General features: G+C 41.9%; 1 protein-coding gene across 1 annotated transcript in view; it reads left to right on the plus strand.

The window, feature by feature from the left end:
* The window catches only part of CNGB1 (cyclic nucleotide gated channel subunit beta 1), a 1326699-nt gene that overhangs the window by 425290 nt on the left and 880033 nt on the right, over window positions 1-21376 (plus strand). The gene's annotated exons all lie outside the window — the stretch shown is intronic.

Consider the following 21376-nt stretch of genomic DNA (forward strand, 5'->3'; position numbering starts at 1 on the left):
CTAACTTGTGAATGACAGGAGTGAGGCGTGAAGCCAGAATCTTAGAAAAACTGTTGGCAGCAGAATTAATTAGAGATTTTTGACGATACGAACCTGGGTCATCAATTGGCTTCCCCTTCTTAGGGAATACCACAATATTAGTAGTACTCCAAGAGGCAGGAGCTTCGACCTCACTAACGATGTCCATGCTCAGCTGCGTGAAAACAGGTAAAAGTATATCCCTGAATGTTTTATAAAATTCAAGCTGGATGGTATCCTCCCCAGCCACTTTGCCGGAGGGCATCCTCGACCTCAACTGATTCTATATCTTTTTGTAACTCTGTAGAGTCAGAGGAGTCGAGTTGAGGCAAATGATTCCCCTGCAAGTATGTTAAAAACATGTATTTATTAAATGGCGTGGATTCATATTGAACTGCTCTGCTTTATCCTGTGGATGGGTAAAGGTCGAACCGCCATCCCCTTTAATCATTTTGATTTTAGACCTAGCATTCTGATCTGCAATGTGTACCGCCAGTCCCCGCCCCACCATTTTTTCACATTCATACTGTAAAGTTTTATGCTCATGATATTTATTAGCAATTTTATCCATTAGCCCTCTATTGATTTTAAACTTGGCTTGCAAGAGCCAAAGGTATATTAGCTGTGCCGTTGGGTCCCTTGCACCTGTCGCCCTAGCATGTTGGTGTCAAGACAATCCTGTTCTGCCACTGCAGCCAACCTCTTATTTTGTGCTAGAACAAACTGAAGAGTCACCCCTTAACAATAGCTTTCATGCAGTCCCAGGCTATTGAAATGCTAGCGGTGCCCAGATTGTTGTTTAACCTCTTCGCCGCTAATGACAAGGGTAACTCGTCATGGACTTTCCATTGATTTCAATGGAAAGTGAATGGCAGCAATAATATTGCCTTAGCAGTAAAGGGGTTAAGTAATCCTTCAGAACCCCTCCGATGTGAACCATGTATTCCAGATTGCTAAGTAAGTGTCTGGAAACGAAAAGTCCTAAGATTCCTTTCTGGCACCAATTTGTTTCTGTAATGTTAGCATTATTGGGTTATGGTCAGATGTAATTTTAGGACATACTTTTATGTGGGCATGTTCCAGCAGTGACCTCTCGATAAAAATCATGTCAATCCGTGAATACTGTTTGGGCGGGTGATAGTAGAACATATACACTGGAAGCATCAGGAAGAGTATCCTCCAGGCATCATCCAGCTGGTGTATGTGTAATAATGCCGACAAAGCTGCCTCAGTCTTGACCATTCTGGCCCGTCCTTTACTATTGGTGGTATCTATTTTGCTATACATTATGCAATTGAAGTCATCCATGATGATCAGATCCCTGGCACATCCTAGTAATTCAGATTATAAATAATCATAGACATCGGGACTATCTGAGTTATCAACAGCTGAGCTATTGCCCACAAACCCTTAGTATCAGCTAATGTACATAGAACAGTAACTGCGAAATTCCTAGCCTTCAATATAGCAACCCGACGAATAGCAACAGCTTATGAAGTACATATTAATGTGTCATACCCAATTTGTCTCAGCAGTGATCTGTCCTTATATGCAAGATGAGTTTTGGTTAAGCCAAGTAAGTGTGGTTGAAATGCATGGAGTTCCTCTCAGATTAACCACCGCTTCCTAGCTTGATTCAACCCTGCGACATTCCAACACAAACATTTCAAATCAGACATTACAAAGTTTTTATTTCAGCCACCTCCAGTCTAATTCCCTCTTCAAACACCTTTGTTCTGCAAATACATTTCCAACTATTAATTGGCTTTTTAACCCACCTCCCACCCAAATCCTCAGGTAGCATGATGGAAAGCCGCTGTCTGACCAGACAACCCCCAACCCAACCCTTAGTGCACCCTCCCCCAGTGCCTACAGAAAGGAATCATCCCCTTATTCCACTGTCGTTGATTGACAGCCTTTAGCGAACACCCCCGACAACCCGCCAACAACTTGCCACCCACTGTCCCCCCTCCATACCCCCAGCAAGTATGTAAGAAAAGAGTGAAAAGAAAAGAGAAAAAGAAAAATGCACATACCCTAGAATATGAGACTATAAGAAGGAGAGCAGCAAAAAAGAAAAAAACAACAAGAGCAACACCATGCTCATAGTACCAAATCCTTTCACATAACTGCCCCTCACTATATTTTAACCAGCGGTTTCAGCCTGCCATGTTGAGAGTGCTTGTCGAGCGTCATGTTCAGTATAAAAGAAATGCGATTGTCCATTTCTAATGATCTTCAGGCGTGCTGGTTCCTGAAGGAACACTTGAGAGCAAACTGTCTTGAAGGGATCAATTAACTGGCAATGCTTCCATCACTTGTCCATTGTAGACTTACATAAATCTGACCGCACAAACATGGAGATCGAATCTACTTTGACTGGAGTAGAAGGACGGGCTTTTACATAGATTGCTTGCTGCAGCAGGAATACCTAGGAATATCAGGATTGGATGGGGACGAGGTGGCCTGACTTGATTCTCTTGTGTAAAAGCAAGAGGTAGTCGATGCGCCCGTTGGACTTGTGAGTCCATGTCCCAGTCAGCCAGTTCAGGAAACGCCCTCTGAAATAGATTGACTATGAACGCCCGTGGGTCAGATTCTTCTCTGCCTTCAGGTATGCCAAAGACTCGTAAATTATGCCGCTATTGGTGGTTTTCGAGGTCCTCAACTTTAGAATCTAAAAATGCCATCTGGTTCTCACAGACTTTAGCAAATCTAGCAGGGGCTGTGTTGACTTCTTCAACTGCTGTGACCCATTCCTGCAAGTCAGTGACATCGGAAGACAATGAGGCAACCTTAGAGATCACACCCAAAAGTGCTTCTTTGATCTCCCAACTATCGGTTTTAGCTTGAGGTAGTATTCCTGTGCCTTAGCTCTCTGAATGCATAGTACCTGCAGGATTGTGGATAGAGAGGGCACCTCGTGCACATCATACTCCGAAGGGTGGGAGAGACTAGAGGATGGATCTTCCAGCGAATTACTGGACACTGTTGGTATTGCGGAGGCAAGAACAAACCCAGGTATCTCAAAGCCTCTACCCAAATTCCCTTCAGGACTGGCTTCCGGGGCCGTTGACAAGACCATTAAGCTCGCACCGGGGTGAGGAGATGTTAATTTGTCACCCCCCTCGACTGCCGCCACTGCCACAGGAACCATAGCTACCACGGCCTCCACGTTGCATAAATTAGAAAGATGTGAAATAATAGCTTTCACCTCTCCCTTTAATGCCACCCATTTATGCAGAGGACTGAAGCCAGAATCAGCTTTAATGCTGATTGGGGCCGATTCCTTAAGTCGCCCATTTGTAGTAGTAAGCGGGAGTTTGGTGCTGTTGCAGCCTTTTGTACCTTTTCCACCTTTAGCCCCTCTGGCGCTTTTGGAGCCTTCCGCCTTTAGGCCTTTCTCCCCCACTGGGGAGCACAACCTAGATGTGTCTGATACCAAGACGTTGTCAATCTCAACATCCTCACCAGTTGGATTTACTGACAAAGCCATGCCTGCTGGCAGAGCACCACCTTGAGAATCCAAGAGAACGCTGCTGGGATGAGAACGCCCAGAGCCAGCAGAAAGATCTACACCAGGATTTCTGGGCAACGCTGTTTGCTTTTGACTTTCCAGGCCCACAGTAGTAGGAATTTGAGAGTGTAAGACCACATCGCTGGGGGTTGCAATGTTTAGATTGATAGCAGTGAGCAATAGGTGAGACTGTTCTTGAGTTGGCACAACAGATTGAGCAGATTTAGAGGCAGACGGTACTGAATAACTACAGTCACCTAGTTCTGGCTGCATTAGTACTACTCCGCGACTCATTCTTTCTCTTTCTCCCTCTCTCCCAGCGTCCATGAGCAGTTCCTCAGTACTGCTGCAGTCGTCCAAAGAGGGGCCACACCCATGCTGTACAATTAATGAGGAACCTGTATTCGCAGCAGGAGAGGTTGGGGGGTCACCCTTATCACCCAGGCCTTCATGCATCACATTAATCAGTGTATCAGCCATCTCAATCCCAGGATTAGCTGCTTCAGAGCCACAGGAACGAAGCAGCCCTGCCTGTCCGTTGCAAGCGCAGAATTGGTCTCCCCAGCTGGGAGCGAGAGTTAACATTGTCTGCGACACCAGTATCCCCAGTTCTGCCACAAGCACCAGGACTCCCCTCTGCTAAAGCTGGACTTGTTGTGAAGGCTCTTGCTGTTTCTGCTGTTCCCACTGCTCTAGTTGTAGCTGCAGAATCACCAGCAGACCCACGTCCTCTGGGGGCAGCAGTACGCTGTGGGGCCAGCACACTGCCCGTTGCAAACCCGGACGCACGTTAGCCTAACACAGCCAGCTTCACCTTTATATGTATGTGCAGATAACAAGCAGCCCAGGGTGACACCACTGAGCCGCTCTCCTCACCTGGAAACAGTTGGGAGTTGCGGCCGAACACAGCTTTAACAACAAAGCAATTTTGTCTCCTCGCGTGTCTGCCTGGTGCTCCCTCTGCTACCGCTATGTTTGATGGCTCCGTTTGTGGCTCCATCTGTCACTCGTGTTTCACCGCAGCGCCTCCAGGGTGGGTTAACAATAGCTGAGCAATCTCAACGTCAAAGTCTGTTGTTCCGTGTACTTCGAATATCAAGGCAAAGCTGCGGCGGGCAGTGAGGAATCAGTGGGCCCGTGGTGTCGGGTAGGTTGGAGAGAGGCGTCCTTCCAAGCGGACTCTATCCTCCATCTTCCTTCCAGAGAATCTCCTAATCCTGTATGTAATCCTATAGTTCCAATGGTGTGCGCTCCCTGTACTTTAGGTGCCTTTTTGGACACCCTGCTGGGAGGTGCTGATTCCAATGTAACCTTTATATCTGAGCTGGCAGCCCCTGCACCTCGTGTACACTAGCCTAGATGTCGACGTGAGAAGACTCCTCCACCAGCTGACACTGAGGAACCAGTTAAGCAGAGGGAGCTCCCCCTTATGGCAGAGAAGCGCCTGCCCCTGCTCCGAGCCTGCGACCCTAGCAAATGAAAATGGTGTTTACCATTTTATTACAAAGTGCCTATTGTGCCCATCTAGCCCAAGTGTGAGGGTGGGGGGGAGGAAAGCCTCAGCCTAAAGAATAGATCCTGGATTGGTAAAGCTAGTCATCTCTGTTCTGAGACCCCAGCGTTCGGATCCACGTCCTGCAGCTGCATAAGGGTAACATTGTATGATATGTTTTAATATAATTTAAAAAAAACACTTGTTGAGTATTATCACTAGGTGTTAAAAAAATCAAACATTTACTTATTCCAGCCAGGGCGCTCCCCAGAGCAAATGAAAGACCTCTCTGAGGCAGTTAGTGAACCACTCAGTCAGTGCTTCATAGTTTAAGAATTCTCAAATGTAAAAAGGGCTTTAAAGTGTGATTTTTTTGAAGCCAGGCGAATAAGTCTAGTTACATCGATATTTCACCTGGGAAAAAACAGGCTGGGAAAAAGAGATGAATATTCAGGTATTTAAAAAATGGCCTCACAGCATGAAAAGTCCACAATGGTGTCCATCTAGGCATGGGTGGTTTCTGAATTTTCGCATTTGCTGTACTTCTCTCTAAGTTGGACTGTTCAAAATTCAGATGCCCCTACAATACCATGTGTTAGTTAGCACCAATGTGTGTAATGCACCAGATTCTGGGGTGGCTGGACAGCTGGTTTGCAACAGCAGTGTATTCTTTCACTCGGGCAATGCACTTCATGAATAAAGTGATATGTATGTGTGGCATCTGCTTACACCTGTGGCATCTTACTGAAGTCATGGTTACTGAAAAATCTAATGTCACAATGCCTTTGCTACAGCTTGCTTAGCGGGAGTTAGAATGTTATCTTCTGAAATGTAACTGGAGTGTTGATTGACATGTTGCCCTGCCTGGATGAGATCTTCTTACTCTACAATAAACCTGCATCTTCCTACTTCAAACCTGCCTTGTGTGATCCTTCTGCCTGAATCACAGGATCTTACACTTCCATTCTTTAATAAAACCAGGCAACAAAAGCAAACCAAAAAGAACAAAAAAAACAATCTTCAATGTATTACCCCTTGCATGTTTCTGTCTGCCAACGGCCGTCGCGCGCACCACCTTCATAGTGCTGCGCACATATGTTGGTCGACGCAGCCCTGCCCACTCCGCTAAACTGCTGCACCGCGGCGGAATTGCCGCCGCGGTTAAGCGGATAAAGTCTTTCAAATATGAAGGCTTGACTTTAACCCTTGTGGACAACCTGGTAGGTCTTTCCAGTAACTTTGAGTTACCTACTGGAGAGTGAGTGTTTGTGATGCGACCAAAACTATTACCTGTTACACTGGATTCTAAAGAACCTTTGTACAGACCAACCCTTCCCAGGTTTCAAATTTGATGATCTTGCATTTTAACAGCATTGCTAAACAACTTAATCACCCTAATGGGTTTAGAAAACTTCCCATCCAAACCACGTTGTTTGATAACCACCAAATTACCAATGTTCACTTTGGTACTTTTAACAGCTTTTCTAGAGTCAAACATAGACTTCCTCACTACAGGTTTCTTAATCTCTCTCTCACGCCACAAGTCACTTTAGAACTCCCACCAGGCGTTCTCTCCAATTCTCGCACCCAAGTTGTTCCTCTAAAGTTCACGGAGTTCTGCCTTTGAACAAAACAAAGGGAGATTTACCTGTGGTACTATGTGGAGTCAACCTATACATGTGCACTTTCCTGAGAACTTCCTTTTTCCAATCCAACCCAGAACTCTTAGCTTAGGTAATCACCTCCTTTAAAACACGGTTAAACCGTTCAATCATTCCGTTGGTCTTGGGGTGGTAAAGGGAGCACTTTTTGCACTGTATACCACGTTTACTTAAGAATGCTTCCATCTCTTTAGAGACCAATTGAACACCATTGTCTATTAGAATTGTATTGGGTAGACCATCTCTAGCTATGAAACTTTCCAAGAATTCAATTATATTCTTAGTCTCTATACCACTCGTGAAGCAAACTTCTGGCCACCTAGAATACATATCTATTGCAACAAGGACAAAAACCTACTGTCCATTCCCATAGATAGGCCCCAAAATATCTAGTGCTATTTCTTTCCAAGGACCAGTTGGCAATTTCCTTATTACCATGGGTTGTACTCTCACCATCTTAGATTTGTCACACACAGAACATTCCACACAATCTCTAACAAGTCTCTCAACAAGCAGATCCATCCTGGGCCACCAATACAACATCCTAATTCTTTCCTTGGTCTTAGACATACCGAGATTAGATAAATGCGAAAGATCAACCAGCTTGGAGCGGAGGTTGAGGGGAGCAATGAATCTCATTCCTCGATACAGTAGCCCACCGGAAACACTTAATTCATCCTTCACACCCAAACATTTCTGACTATCTTCTGAGGCTTGTTTTTTTTAATGCCACCTTTTATTAATGAGAGATACAACTTCAGTAAGAGTAGAATCAGAGGAGAGTTCCCTACACCACTCATCATGAGAGACAATCTCTTCATCAACAATGCACACATATCTTCATCACAATCAAAATCCAATGCTTCAGTCTCATCCACAGCATCCACAAGTCTGGATAGGTTGTCAGCAACCCCATTTTCAACACCAGGTATGTATCTTATGTCAAAATCGAATTCTTGTAAGGCAACCACCCATTTGGTAATCCTGCTGGACAGAGAATCAATCCCTTTTTTTGTAAATATTTCACACAGGGGCTTGTGGTCTGTCCTGACTATGAATTTTGTCCCACATAAAAACTTTTTGAATTTCTTTATGGCCCAGAAAACAGCTAAAGCCTCACACTCGTTGACTGAGTAGCGTGACTCAGCAACTTTCAATCCATGCAAAGCAAACATGATAGTTAACAAACCATCATCACTCTGCTGTTGAAGTACTGCTCTTTGACCCTTAAGACTAGCCTCTGTGGTAATATAAGATACCTTACAAGGATCAAAACTCTTGAGGCACGGAGCTGAATTGAGTCTTTGTTTCAAAATATTAAATTCATGTTCACATGCATCATTCCATACAAACTCAATCCCCTTTTTGAGTAGCAGTCTCATATTGGTGCATTGTTCCGCAAAATCTTCTATGAATTTGTTATAATATTCAATCATGCCAAGAAATTTAATTAACTCTTCTCTCGAACTTGGTGCACACATGCGAGTGATGGTGTCTACTAAGTCAGGTTTGGGTAAGACTCCATCACCTGAAGTAGAGTGACCCAAATAACTAATGGTAGAGACCTCAAAATTACTCTTTTCAGCCTTAATGGTTAAATTAGCCTCATTCAGCTTTCTTAAAACCTCAACAAGAGGATTACTATGTTGTTGTTCATCCTTACCAAAAACAAGAATATCATCTTGGTAAACACACACTCCTTTGGAACCCTTAAGAACTTTCTCCATAACATGTTAAAATACGGATGCCGCTGACACCAGGCCAAACGGCATCCTCACAAACCTGAAGGTTACAAAAGGGGTTACAAAAGCTGTGAGATCTCTTGAGGCCTCGTCCAGCAGAATCTGATGGTATGCTGAGGTGAGATCAATGGTGCTGAACACCTTAGCACCATTTAGCAAAACCAACTGTTCTAAAATTTTGGGTAGTGGATAATGATCTACTATGACACTTTTATTAAGGTGCCTCAAATCCACATAGAGACGAAGACTTCAGTTGGATTTTCGAGCTGCAACTACTGGGGCGAGCCACTCAGTACTCTCAACCTCCTCTATTATACCTCCATCCTTAAGTTTTTGTAATTCCTTTTACATTTCTTCTCTAACGGCTAAAGGTACATTTCTTACTTTGGAACACAAAGGTTTATCCTCGGCTCGCAAGCGTATTTCAAGCTTAAAATGTTTTAGACAACCAAGTCCTTCCCTGAAAATGTTAGGAAATGTGTCTTTTATGCGGATGTGTAAAGACAGTGCAGAGGGAAGAGGAGTGTTGAACAACATTATTTCTATCTTTCAAGAATAATGGGACTCTCACTACTGGGGTCAAGCATTATTCCTAAATCACCTTAATGAAACCAACTAATAATGCTGTCACACTTCTCAGAAACATATATTTTGCCAGATGAATAACGTTGTTCATACTCGATGAGCCCAGTGAAATAGCCTCGGAGAGGTATAGGCTCACCTCCATATGTGAGCAGCTTAATGTCAGGTCTGTACAATGTAGCCCTGTTGGCAAGCTTGTTGAGAAAGAAAGATTTGGAGATTAATGGCATTTCAGCACCAGAGTCAAAAAGAACTTTGGTAAGTTCTCCTTCTACAAGAATAGTATCAATAGGACATGTTCTTGTCTTATTCCCGAAGTCATCAACTTGAACAACAATTTGCCCACAAACAAAATCTTCTTCTAAAATATCTTCAGCATCAACACATTTTACTTTAGTATAGGAAGTTACATTTGACTTACACACACTAGCAAAGTGTCCCTTTCTTTTGAACTTTGAACAAACAGTTTTCAAGGCAGGACAGTTCTTATGGTTTGCTAAGTGCCCATTCTTATCACATCTATAACACCTTCTGATGATACGCTTATTTTTAACTTCAGCTCCCTCTGTTTTCCCTGCAGGTTTCTTAACATCTGTGTTTATCACTTGCACAACAGGTTGCTTATTCTTTTTGATAATTTCAACACTATTCAAAGAGTGCTCAACATGTTTTGCCACCTGTAACACCTCATCAAGAGATGATTCATCACACATCCATAATTCTTCCCTGACCCTCTCAATTTTACAACCCACCATAAATTGTTCTCTGATCTTTTCATCAAGAAGATTAGCAAATTTACAAGATGATGCCAGCTTTCTCAAGTGAGTTACATAAATCTCAATGGACTCTCCTTCAGTCTGTAGTCTCTTTGCAAACTGATATCTTTCTAATATCGTACTAACCTTGGGGAGGAAGTGTTTGTCCAATTTTTTAATGCAAATTTCAAACTCGTTAAGTCCTTGATACTCTGTGTCATTCAACTCAGGGAGATGATCATAAACTTCTTGGCCCTGAGACCCTAAACAGTGTAATAGCAATGAAGACCTTTGTTCAGCACTGGCTGATGTACCGCAAACCCTAGCATAACGTTCAAAAACTTTCTTCCATTTCTGCCATTTTATGGGAGGCTCCCCAGGTGACACTAAGAAGAAAGGAGGAGCTGTGACATTTGGATGAAGAGAGAGAAAGAGAAACAGAAAATAAATAAATAAGAAAAAAATAAAAATGTGATTAAACGAAGAATAAATGAGCCAAAGGTGTAAGGAAAATACGAATACTAAACTAGCTTTGAGTAAACATGTTGAAAGGCAAAGTTATATTTAAGCCTTGGAAAAAAAATAGACTGCCTTTTTCAAAACAGCTGTGCCCATCAGCGTAAATGATGAGCATTAAAATAGCAAGCTGTGCCCATCAGCGTGAAGTATTCGCACTGTTCACTAGGGTGAAATATTAATTCTGCTCAATAGCCTGGGAAACCAATGACACATAAATAATGAAGCTGTGCTCATCAGCATAGAAACTAGGAGGAAAACAAGCACTTGACAATGAGCTGTGCCAATCAGCCAGTATCCTGCCTTTAAACAGCGAGAATCCTGTATGGCACAGAAACGAATCCAAGTTAACTTGTGTGAAAGAAGACAATGAAAGTCATGTGTGCGCTTCACAGGGGAAGCGCAAGACTCGTGTTTGACATTGACGTTGAATTCATGGTTGGCATCACTGATAAAATGTTGCTCGAAGATACGTTGCTAGGCAGCAAACTTGGAAACCCCGGAAAGTCAAACACAAGATGGCGGCTGGACGCAACGCCAGGTGCGTGTTGACGTGGTTTTTCACTTCAGGGAAGGCATGTAAAGATTCCACTGAGCGCGGGACAACAGCAGAAGAAGCCAAACCGCAGACTCCCACGGGAACAAGAGAACTGAAGCAGGCAAGTGAGCATGTGTGTTGAGTGAGCGCATATTTCAAAGTAAACAGACTCCCACGAGGACAGGAAAGTAAAAATAAAGCAGGGAGATGAACACGCATGTGAAGCAAGCGCATAAGTCAATATCACTTAAAAGTAGAGCATCAATAAATCCGTTGCTTTCGACACGCCACATGTAAGAAATGCGACAAAGTCTTTAAATTTCACACGTAAATTAAAGCCCAAAATAAGTGTGTCCACACCCAAACTGAATTTAACAGGCTTGCAGAAACGTGGGAATGAAATAATGTTTCAGCAAAGCAGCTTCAGGTAAAAATGGGGGTCTGTGGTAACTTGCAGAGATGAAAGTAGACGTGCTGAATTGTAAATCCAATTTAATTGAAAGGTAGAAGCAGGAACGAAGGAAACAAGCAGCTCAAGAAGAGCTGACTAAATAAGCATTTGAATGATAACATTCCATAAGGCAACAGACACAAAGATTACATATACAAGATTCTACAGTAAGCATTCTACGATTACATGTACAAAGTTTCAATTACATTGGATTTACAATTCAGCACGTCTACTTTCATCTCTGCAAGTTACCACAGATTTTTGGCGAAGAGCATAGGATACCCACACAAAATTTCTTTTGAAATCAAAACAACTAACTTCTGAAGTCGTTTCTCCATGGACATTATCCACTTCGTGAGTACTTTGGAGCTACTTTCTATCTATCTGCGCTTCCCGAATTATTTTTTTTTAAAAAAGTGGCACAGAGGGATTGTTACTTGACTTTGTTTATTCCCCTAGATGCTAGATTTTGGCATTTTGATTACGAAAGTACCGTGTGAAACAGTTTATGAGCTGACTGTTTAATTTCTGAAAGTCTCATCGATGTAATTCATCACATGCCGAAAATATTTTTTTTAATGCCTGCTGTGGTATCGAAGTCTGCTGTTGACTTTTGTTCGTTGGAGGTGCTTACCTTTGAATGTGCGTCTCGAGTGCGAGGCCCGTGAGCTCGAGAAAGGATTCCCTCTGGACACGCGTTGTTGTGGAGTCTTCCACATTCTACAGTACCTACGTCACCGGAGTCATCAACGTGAGGCAGCACTCACCCCAATTCGTCACAGGAGAAGTCACCACGCATAAGGTCACGCAGAGCGGCCATTTTAAGAAACCTGTTCTTGCGGTTTCCATAGCAACCAGACGACTTGTGTTTTCGAGTGAACACCGGCATTTTCGTTTACTCATTTTCCTGGTTTGATGAATTATTGTAAGGCAGCGATTTTAAAGGCACTTTCTAGAATTCTTTGAAGAAGGTTACTGGCAGCATCAAGTTTTTGAAGTGGTATTTTTCTTATATTTCTGTTACTTGAAGTGAGACTTTGTTTTATACAATATTCTTTACCTATTCTTTTTTTCTTCTTTCCATCCTCAACTACAAACTGTAATTTTGTTTGACACTTTATAAAAACATGACGACGGAGAGCTCTTCTTCAAGACCAAATACCTCTGGGGATAGTAATGTGTCCAATCTTCAAATTAATTCACCTAAAGAATTTGTATCTGTTCCAGGTGAACCTTTAGTATCATGGTTAGACTGGAAAGAGTACTTTCTCAATTATTTAGCGAATTTAGAAGACGTTAATGGCACATTTTCTCCAGAAAGGAAAAAGAGAATGCTGTTATATTCTTTAGGTCCAGAAGGTTTACGCATCTTTAATGACTTACATGCTCAGGAAAGGGCTGATGGGGATTTGGATGTTTTTAAAGTTGCTTTGTTAAACCTTGATGATTTTTCTCCTTCAGTTTGTATTGGTGTTACTAGACATTCTTTCTTTCACAGAAAACAAGAGAAACATGAGTCCGTAGAAGAGTATGTCTCAGCTCTAAAAAAAACTGGCTGCCAAGTGCAAATTCGCACAATTACAGGAAGATTTGATCAGGGATCAGGTTGTCATGTATGCTAAAAATAAGAGTTTGCAAGATAAGTTGTGGGTGGAGGGTGATAAATGTTTGAAGGACATTATTGCCATGGTAAAGAAAGCAGAGCTTTCGGAAAGGTGTACAAAGGTCACTCTTTCTCATGACAAAAAAGGTCCAGAAGAAGTGGTTGAGAAAATTACTGAAAAAAAAGTGGTGTTCAAAAGTAACAAAAATTCAAAATTTGAAAAGAAGAAAACAAATTTTCCTGACAAAGCCATCACTACAGGGTCACAGGCACAGGGCAACAGGTCTCACAAGTAATCCACGTGAAGGCAGAAGAAAGTCAAGTGAGGGTTTCCTGAAGGGCTGTGAAGCATGGCGTGGGGTTGACAAACCCTTGTTGCAAGTAATAAAACTAAACAGTACCTTGCAGTTGAAAGCCAGGGAACTTCAAAATGAAATGAATACCCTTGAAGATGAAGGAGCTTGTTGAGATCTTCTTTCCAGAGAGAAGCTGCCGACTACACCAGTGTAAGTTCCTGTGATTCAGGCAGAAGGATCATGCAAGGCAGGTTTGAAGTAGAAAGATGCAGGTTTATTGTAGAGTAAGAACATCTCATCCAGGCAGGGCAACAGGTCAATCCACACTCCAGTTACATTTCAAAAAGTAACATTCTAACTCCTGCTAAGCAAGCTCCAGCAAAGGCATTGTGACATTACATTCTTCAGTAACCATGACTTCAGTAAGATGCCAAAGGTGTAAGCAGATGCCACAGTATGTAGGTCCAAGACGTGTAAGGGCAATTAAACGTGTCATAGCACCAACACTGCAGTGGTGCATGGCTGCCGATTTAGATCTGTTTAACGATGCGCTATGGCTAGAAGTACAATACAGCAGAGAGAGCAAGTCATTAGACTACATGCTTCAAAACACCGTCCTCAAATAAACATACAGATAGTAGGAGTTGTGTGCCTTTAGCCACCAGCTTCTTAGGAGAAGGGGAGTGGGGGTGGGCACTAACATTTCAAACAATTTGGGTGGAGGTCTCTTCAGAGTCCAAGTCAAAATTATTGGTGGGAACTTTAACGTAATATTGTATAGTGTTAGCTATTTCCATGATGTTGCTTCTGTATTATTGGATGTAGCGCATTACTCTTGTACAGTGCATACTTTGAACTGAGTGGCAGTGCGTATTTGAAACCGCCTACAATTAAGAGCTATGGAGCTGAGGCGTAGGGCACCATGAGATTCTCACAGGGCCTGTCAGTAAGTCAAAAAGGTGTTCAGAATACTTGGCCACCCAGTCCTTGGCCTCCAATCAGAGCGCAAAGGGCAGTGGTGACCTATTCCAGTTGTATTTGTGATTCTGTGCAAATGGGTGTGATGGGGGTACATAGTTTTCAAAATAATAACACAGTGGACGTAAATTAATATATGCAGTCCTCGCTCGCTACTTAGAGGTTATCCCTAACTTTTACGCCTCACCACTTTCAAATGTCACTAGCTGCCACTGATATGCAGCCCCCACCAATGAGACGGAGAGTCCCGAAAAACAGCATGGCACCACAGATGCCCACTAAGCTGAGAGCAGGCCTGTGAGGCTCAGCGTCAGGGCTCAACAGGCCCAGGGAAGCAGCATATCCAGTAAAAAATGTACACTTCCCGCTCTACTCTCTTCTCCTAAATGTGTCTGTGATTTTCTGACATTAGTCTGTAATCCATGATGTAGTGAGAGAGTCCTCGGTGCCGGTGCACAGCAAAGTCAGTCCAACGCTGCCATTTTTTTTTTATGTGGCGCAGATTCAGAAGTGGAAAACTGCAGATTAAAAAATACAGATTATTGTAGAGGGCTAAAACATAGAATTATGAAAAAAGCGGTATGATACTCAATAATAGGTAGGAATGAAGAGACTTTTTTACTACACAAGTTAGTTTACAGACTTCCTGGTTATTGACTTTCACATGGTTTGCAGAGTGTCCTGCTATATAACGTCCCTTACTTAAAATTGCAATGTTATACGCAATGGAACTCATACATTTGATAAAATATGGCAAACATGCCTTAAACAATAAAATAGCTCACGTTCAGTCTCTCTTTTTTAGCTCCATTTTTCTAAATAGGCAGCGTGGGGGACTGATGAACAGAGTTTTGTAGGCACATTTGTATCTAATGTGGCATTTCCTCAAGGGTAAATACGTTAATTTGTTGGGATAGATGCACAGCTAATTTTGTGGCATGTAAAACTTGCTTGGTTGTTGATTTTTGTTTGGTTTTTCTGGTGCTCCAAAAGGTGGCGCCGAGGGTCCAGCGGCGTCTATAACATAATGTTAGTAGTGATGCTAGAGGGTCTCTAGATTCATCCCTTTAATGGGCACACATTTGATTATCTTTCCATAAAAGGAAGACTTCCACTCTGTAGATTTGGTTGTTCATGAGTAATTTATTGGCTTATAGTTCATCTTAATTTTCAGCATCATTAATTGTCTTTGCCATAATTCTGAAACATTTTAATCACAGGCAATGTCATCGTCATTTGTCCAATGCATTTCGGGCATTTTAAAGCATGCCCTTCATCAGGGAATTGACACTATGGAACAGAAATGAAGTACAGTTGTAATAATCTCAATCAGAATGTGAGTAAATCATAACAATAACGTGTAACCATTATTAAGATGACGATAATCAGTGATAGCAAAACGTTATGCCTTGCTTTGCAAACAACCTCATAATATGCGTGTTAAGTAAACATCAAAATGAAAGTAAAACGAAGATAAAACCACACTTACATGCCTTTCCGTGTGTTGTGTTAAAGATCTGTAAAGAAATGGTAAGGATTAGTGAAGTTCTGTGTGTCAGGGGCTGGCGTGTGGCGCTGGGAAAAACGGATCAGATTCGGTTACTGCTCTAACCTGAAACAAGCTCAAACGAGCTCGGATGCGAAATGCGTCTTTCACTGCAACTGCTCGAAAGCAGTCTGCCGCGTTTGGAATAATTTGAATCGAAGCGATCATCTGATGGGTCACATGACCATAGATGGAGAAAGAGGACTCCGTCGGTTGTGGTAGACTCCGTCAGGAGTGCTGTGTGCATGCGCACACGAAGATAAGGTGTAGAATTGGGTTAATCGGCCCTCTGATTTAATTGAACTATGATATGATTGTCATGGTTCACGAAACAAAATTGGTTTGTTTGGGCATAGAAAGTATATGTATATCAAGAAAAAGAAAAAAAAAAAAAAAAAACTACGTGAATAAAAGTGAATCAACCGAAGTTGAGACTCGAACCCCCTTCGGGAAGGAAAAGACTGGGTGTTCAGTGAGGGGTGCCACCGGAGTGTACAATGGAAAGGATGAAGAAAATGTATTAAGTGTCATGTGTGTTAGTGAACCGACACAGTCTAACACAAGGTACAGTCATTGGAGCAGTTAATTACAGGTAGCAAGAAAATTCGATTCTTTCATTCAAACCCATCGGTTTTTGGGTGGAAAGTTTTTGAATCCAGAAGTTCTCTCTTCTGAGGAGATACTTGGAGTTGTCTCTTCCCTCAATTTTCTGGACCGTTTCTAATATGATGTATTTAATTTGAGAAACATTGTGGTTTTCTTCCATGAAGTGCGCTGATAAAGCTGACTTAGTGTTTTTTAGTCGAATGTTGGACTTGTGTTCAGTTAGTCGTATCTTAATACGCCGCTCTGTCTTGCCCACATACATCTTCCCGCATGGGCATCTGATTCCATATATTAGATTACTTGATTCACAAGTGGCATTCACCTTTAATTTAATACGATGACCTTTGGAAGGATGACATGGTATTTCCTCTAATGATGCTGTTGCAGCTGCCACAGTTGAGGCAAGGTTTGGTTCCTAGATATGGTATGTTATCCTGGGTTTTGTTCTGTAAAATTTCACCTAAATTCCTCGCTCTGGTGAAAGCGAATATTGGCTCAAGGTTAAATGACTGGTTGAAATCTGGTTCCATATTCAAAATGTGCCAGTGTTTCAAGATGATTTGTTTGTATTTTCTGCTCTCTGTGGAGTATTTTGATACCACCACTGTGCGTGGTTGGTCCGTTTTATCCTTCGGTGTTAATAGTTTGAGTCTGTCAATATTTTCAATTCTCTTTTTAGATTCTTCCACCAGATTTAATGGGTAACCTCTCTGTGTGAATTTGTTGGTCATTTCTTTGAGTCTGGTTTTGAGGATGTTGTCGTCCGAGGTGATTCTTTTAACCCTGGCCATTTGTGAGAATGGTAGGTTTCTAATGAGGTTGGGTTCATGGAAACTTGAGTACAACAGCATGTTGTTCCTGTCTGTGGGCTTCACATATAAGTCAGTCATGAATCCATCTTTGGTGATTGATACCCTAACATCTAAGAAGTTAACCATGGTATCTGATGTGTCCCAAGTCAATTGAATGCGTTGGCCTATGTCATTGAATTTGGTTAGTTCCATTATGAGTTTCTCCTCTGTGTTGGTCCAGATGATGAAGAGATCATCTATATATCGTATGATCATTTTGAGATTGTCGGTCCATTCTTTTTTGGAAAGAATGTGTTGGTTTTCATACCACTGCATAAATATATTGGCATATACAGGTGCCGCCGAATTGCCCATGGCCATCCCGGTGAGTTGTTGATACCAGGATTCGTTGACTTTGAAATAACTGTGATACAGTATGAAGTGCATCAGTTCCATGAGAAAGGTTTGAAAATCACGTTCTAATTCTGTGTTCAAAAGAGCGGTTTCCATTGATTCTATACCCATGTCATGAGGTATACTAGTGTATAAGCTCCGTACATCCGCTGTGCACAAGATCACTTTTTCGGTGGGGTTCAAAGTTATCTGTTGTAATTTGCGTATAAATTGTGAGGTGTCTTTCACATAGGTTTGCATGGCTTGAACTGTTGGTTGCATATATTTATCTATGAGTTGACCAATAGGTTCGTGTAGACTACCTCTCGTAGACACGATTGGCCTCATTGGCGGGTCATGGGTGTTTTTGTGAATCTTCGGGACCATCCTTAATGTTGGACTTTTCGGATTCGGAGTGGTTAGAAAATTCTTCGTTCTTTCAGTTATGATGCCAAGTTGTAGAGCTCCATCAATGATGGTTTTTAAGACTTTGGAGAATTCCGATGTGGGGTTATGATCAAGTTTACTGTAAGTGTTGGTATCTGTGATGTGTTCCATCACTTTGGCATTGTACATCACTGTGTTCATGATTACAATCGATCCCCCTTTATCGGCTTTAGTGAATATTATGTTCTTGTCAGCGGCCATTCTATGAAGTGTATCCAGGTCTTTTTGTGTGATGTTTCTTCTTTTTGGTTTGACATGTTTCATCTTGTGGAGGTCCTGTTTGACTAGATTTTCAAATAAATCCAATGTCTTGTGACTACTTGGGGCTTGAAATGTGCTTTGAGGTCGTAGTCCTAGTAATTGGTCTTTTCCAGACTGTGGACGTTCCGGTATTGTGTTATCGAAAAAGTGTCCACCGACCACACGGAGTACGTCAGCAATAACCAAGGAGAAAGAGAAAGAGAAAAGGTCCAAAAAGAACCAACCTCAGAACATCTAGTCATCAACATCAGTGACAAAATTCTTAACCCTTATGAACTAGAATTATTACAAAAAGGCACATCTTTTGTGCCCACCACTACAACTGACAATCTAAAACTGGAAGTCAGCTTTTTTAAGCTGATGCGCAAACTCAGATTGAGACACTTTTTCGATAACACAATACCGGAACGTCCACAGTCTGGAAAAGACCAATTACTAGGACTACGACCTCAAAGCACATTTCAAGCCCCAAGTAGTCACAAGACATTGGATTTATTTGAAAATCTAGTCAAACAGGACCTCCACAAGATGAAACATGTCAAACCAAAAAGAAGAAACATCACACAAAAAGACCTGGATACACTTCATAGAATGGCCGCTGACAAGAACATAGTATTCACTAAAGCGGATAAAGGGGGATCGATTGTAATCATGAACACAGTGATGTACAATGCCAAAGTGATGGAACACATCACAGATACCAACACTTAAAGTAAACTTGATCATAACCCCACATCGGAATTCTCCAAAGTCTTAAAAACCATCATTGATGGAGCTCTACAACTTGGCATCATAACTGAAAGAACGAAGAATTTTCTAACCACTCCGAATCCGAAAAGTCCAACATTAAGGATGGTCCCGAAGATTCACAAAAACACCCATGACCCGCCAATGAGGCCGATCGTGTCTACGAGAGGTAGTCTACACGAACCTATTGGTCAACTCATAGATAAATATATGCAACCAACAGTTCAAGCCATGCAAACCTATGTGAAAGACACCTCACAATTTATACGCAAATTACAACAGATAACTTTGAACCCCACCGAAAAAGTGATCTTGTGCACAGCGGATGTACGGAGCTTATACACTAGTATACCTCATGACATGGGTATAGAATCAATGGAAACCGCTGTTTTGAACACAGAATTAGAACGTGATTTTCAAACCTTTCTCATGGAACTGATGCACTTCATACTGTATCACAGTTATTTCAAAGTCAACGAATCCTGGTATCAACAACTCACCGGGATGGCCATGAGCAATTCGGCGGCACCCGTATATGCCAATATATTTATGCAGTGGTATGAAAACCAACACATTCTTTCCAAAAAAGAATGGACCGACAATCTCAAAATGATCATACGATATATAGATGATCTCTTCATCATCTGGACCAACACAGAGGAGAAACTCATAATGGAACTAACCAAATTCAATGACATAGACCAACGCATTCAATTGACTTGGGACACATCAGATACCATGGTTAACTTCTTAGATGTTAGGGTATCAATCACCAAAGATGGATTCATGACTGACTTATATGTGAAGCCCACAGACAGGAACAACATGCTGTTGTACTCAAGTTTCCATGAACCCAACCTCATTAGAAACCTACCATTCTCACAAATGGCCAGGGTTAAAAGAATCACCTCGGACGACAACATCCTCAAAACCAGACTCAAAGAAATGACCAACAAATTCACACAGAGAGGTTACCCATTAAATCTGGTGGAAGAATCTAAAAAGAGAATTGAAAATATTGACAGACTCAAACTATTAACACCGAAGGAGAAAACGGACCAACCACGCACAATGGTGGTATCAAAATACTCCACAGAGAGCAGAAAATACAAACAAATCATCTTGAAACACTGGCACATTTTGAATATGGAACCAGATTTCAACCAGTCATTTAACCTTGAGCCAATATTCGCTTTCACCAGAGCGAGGAATTTAGGTGAAATTTTACAGAACAAAACCCAGGATAACATACCATATCTAGGAACCAAACCTTGCCTCAACTGTGGCAACTGCAACAGCATCATTAGAGGAAATACCATATGTCATCCTTCCAAAGGTCATCGTATTAAATTAAAGGTGATTGCCACTTGTGAATCAAGTAATCTAATATATGGAATCAGATGCCCATGCGGGAAGATGTATGTGGGCAAGACAGAGCGGCGTATTAAGATACGACTAACTGAACACAAGTCCAACATTCGACTAAAAAACACTAAGTCAGCTTTATCAGCGCACTTCATGGAAGAAAACCACAATGTTTCTCAAATTAAATACATCATATTAGAAACGGTCCAGAAAATTGAGGGAAGAGACAACTCCAAGTATCTCCTCAGAAGAGAGAACTTCTGGATTCAAAAACTTTCCACCCAAAAACCGATGGGTTTGAATGAAAGAATCGAATTTTCTTGCTACCTGTAATTAACTGCTCCAATGACTGTACCTTGTGTTAGACTGTGTCGGTTCACTAACACACATGACACTTAATACATTTTCTTCATCCTTTCCATTGTACACTCCGGTGGCACCCCTCACTGAACACCCAGTCTTTATCCCAACCCGAAGGGGGTTCGAGTCTCAACTTCGGTTGATTCACTTTTATTCACGTAGTTTTTTTTTTCCTTGATATACATATTCTTTCTATGCCCAAACAAACCAATTTTGTTTCGTGAACCATGACAATCATATCATAGTTCAATTAAATCAGAGGGCCGATTAACCCAATTCTACACCTTATCTTCGTGTGCGCATGCACACAGCACTCCTGACGGAGTCTACCACAACCGACGGAGTCCTCTTTCTCCATCTATGGTCATGTGACCCATCAGATGATCGCTTCGATTCAAATTATTCCAAACGCGGCAGACTGCTTTCGAGCAGTTGCAGTGAAAGACGCATTTCGCATCCGAGCTCGTTTGAGCTTTTTTCAGGTTAGAGCAGTAACCGAATCTGATCCGTTTTTCCCAGCGCCACACGCCAGCCCCTGACACACAGAACTTCACTAATCCTTACCATTTCTTTACAGATCTTTAACACAACACACGGAAAGGCATGTAAGTGTGGTTTTATCTTCGTTTTACTTTCATTTTGATGTTTACTTAACACACATATTATGAGGTTGTTTGCAAAGCAAGGCATAACGTTTTGCTATCACTGATT

The sequence above is a fragment of the Lissotriton vulgaris genome, chromosome 12 (genome assembly GCF_964263255.1).
Source record: "Lissotriton vulgaris chromosome 12, aLisVul1.2, whole genome shotgun sequence".
NCBI lineage: Eukaryota > Metazoa > Chordata > Amphibia > Caudata > Salamandridae > Lissotriton > Lissotriton vulgaris.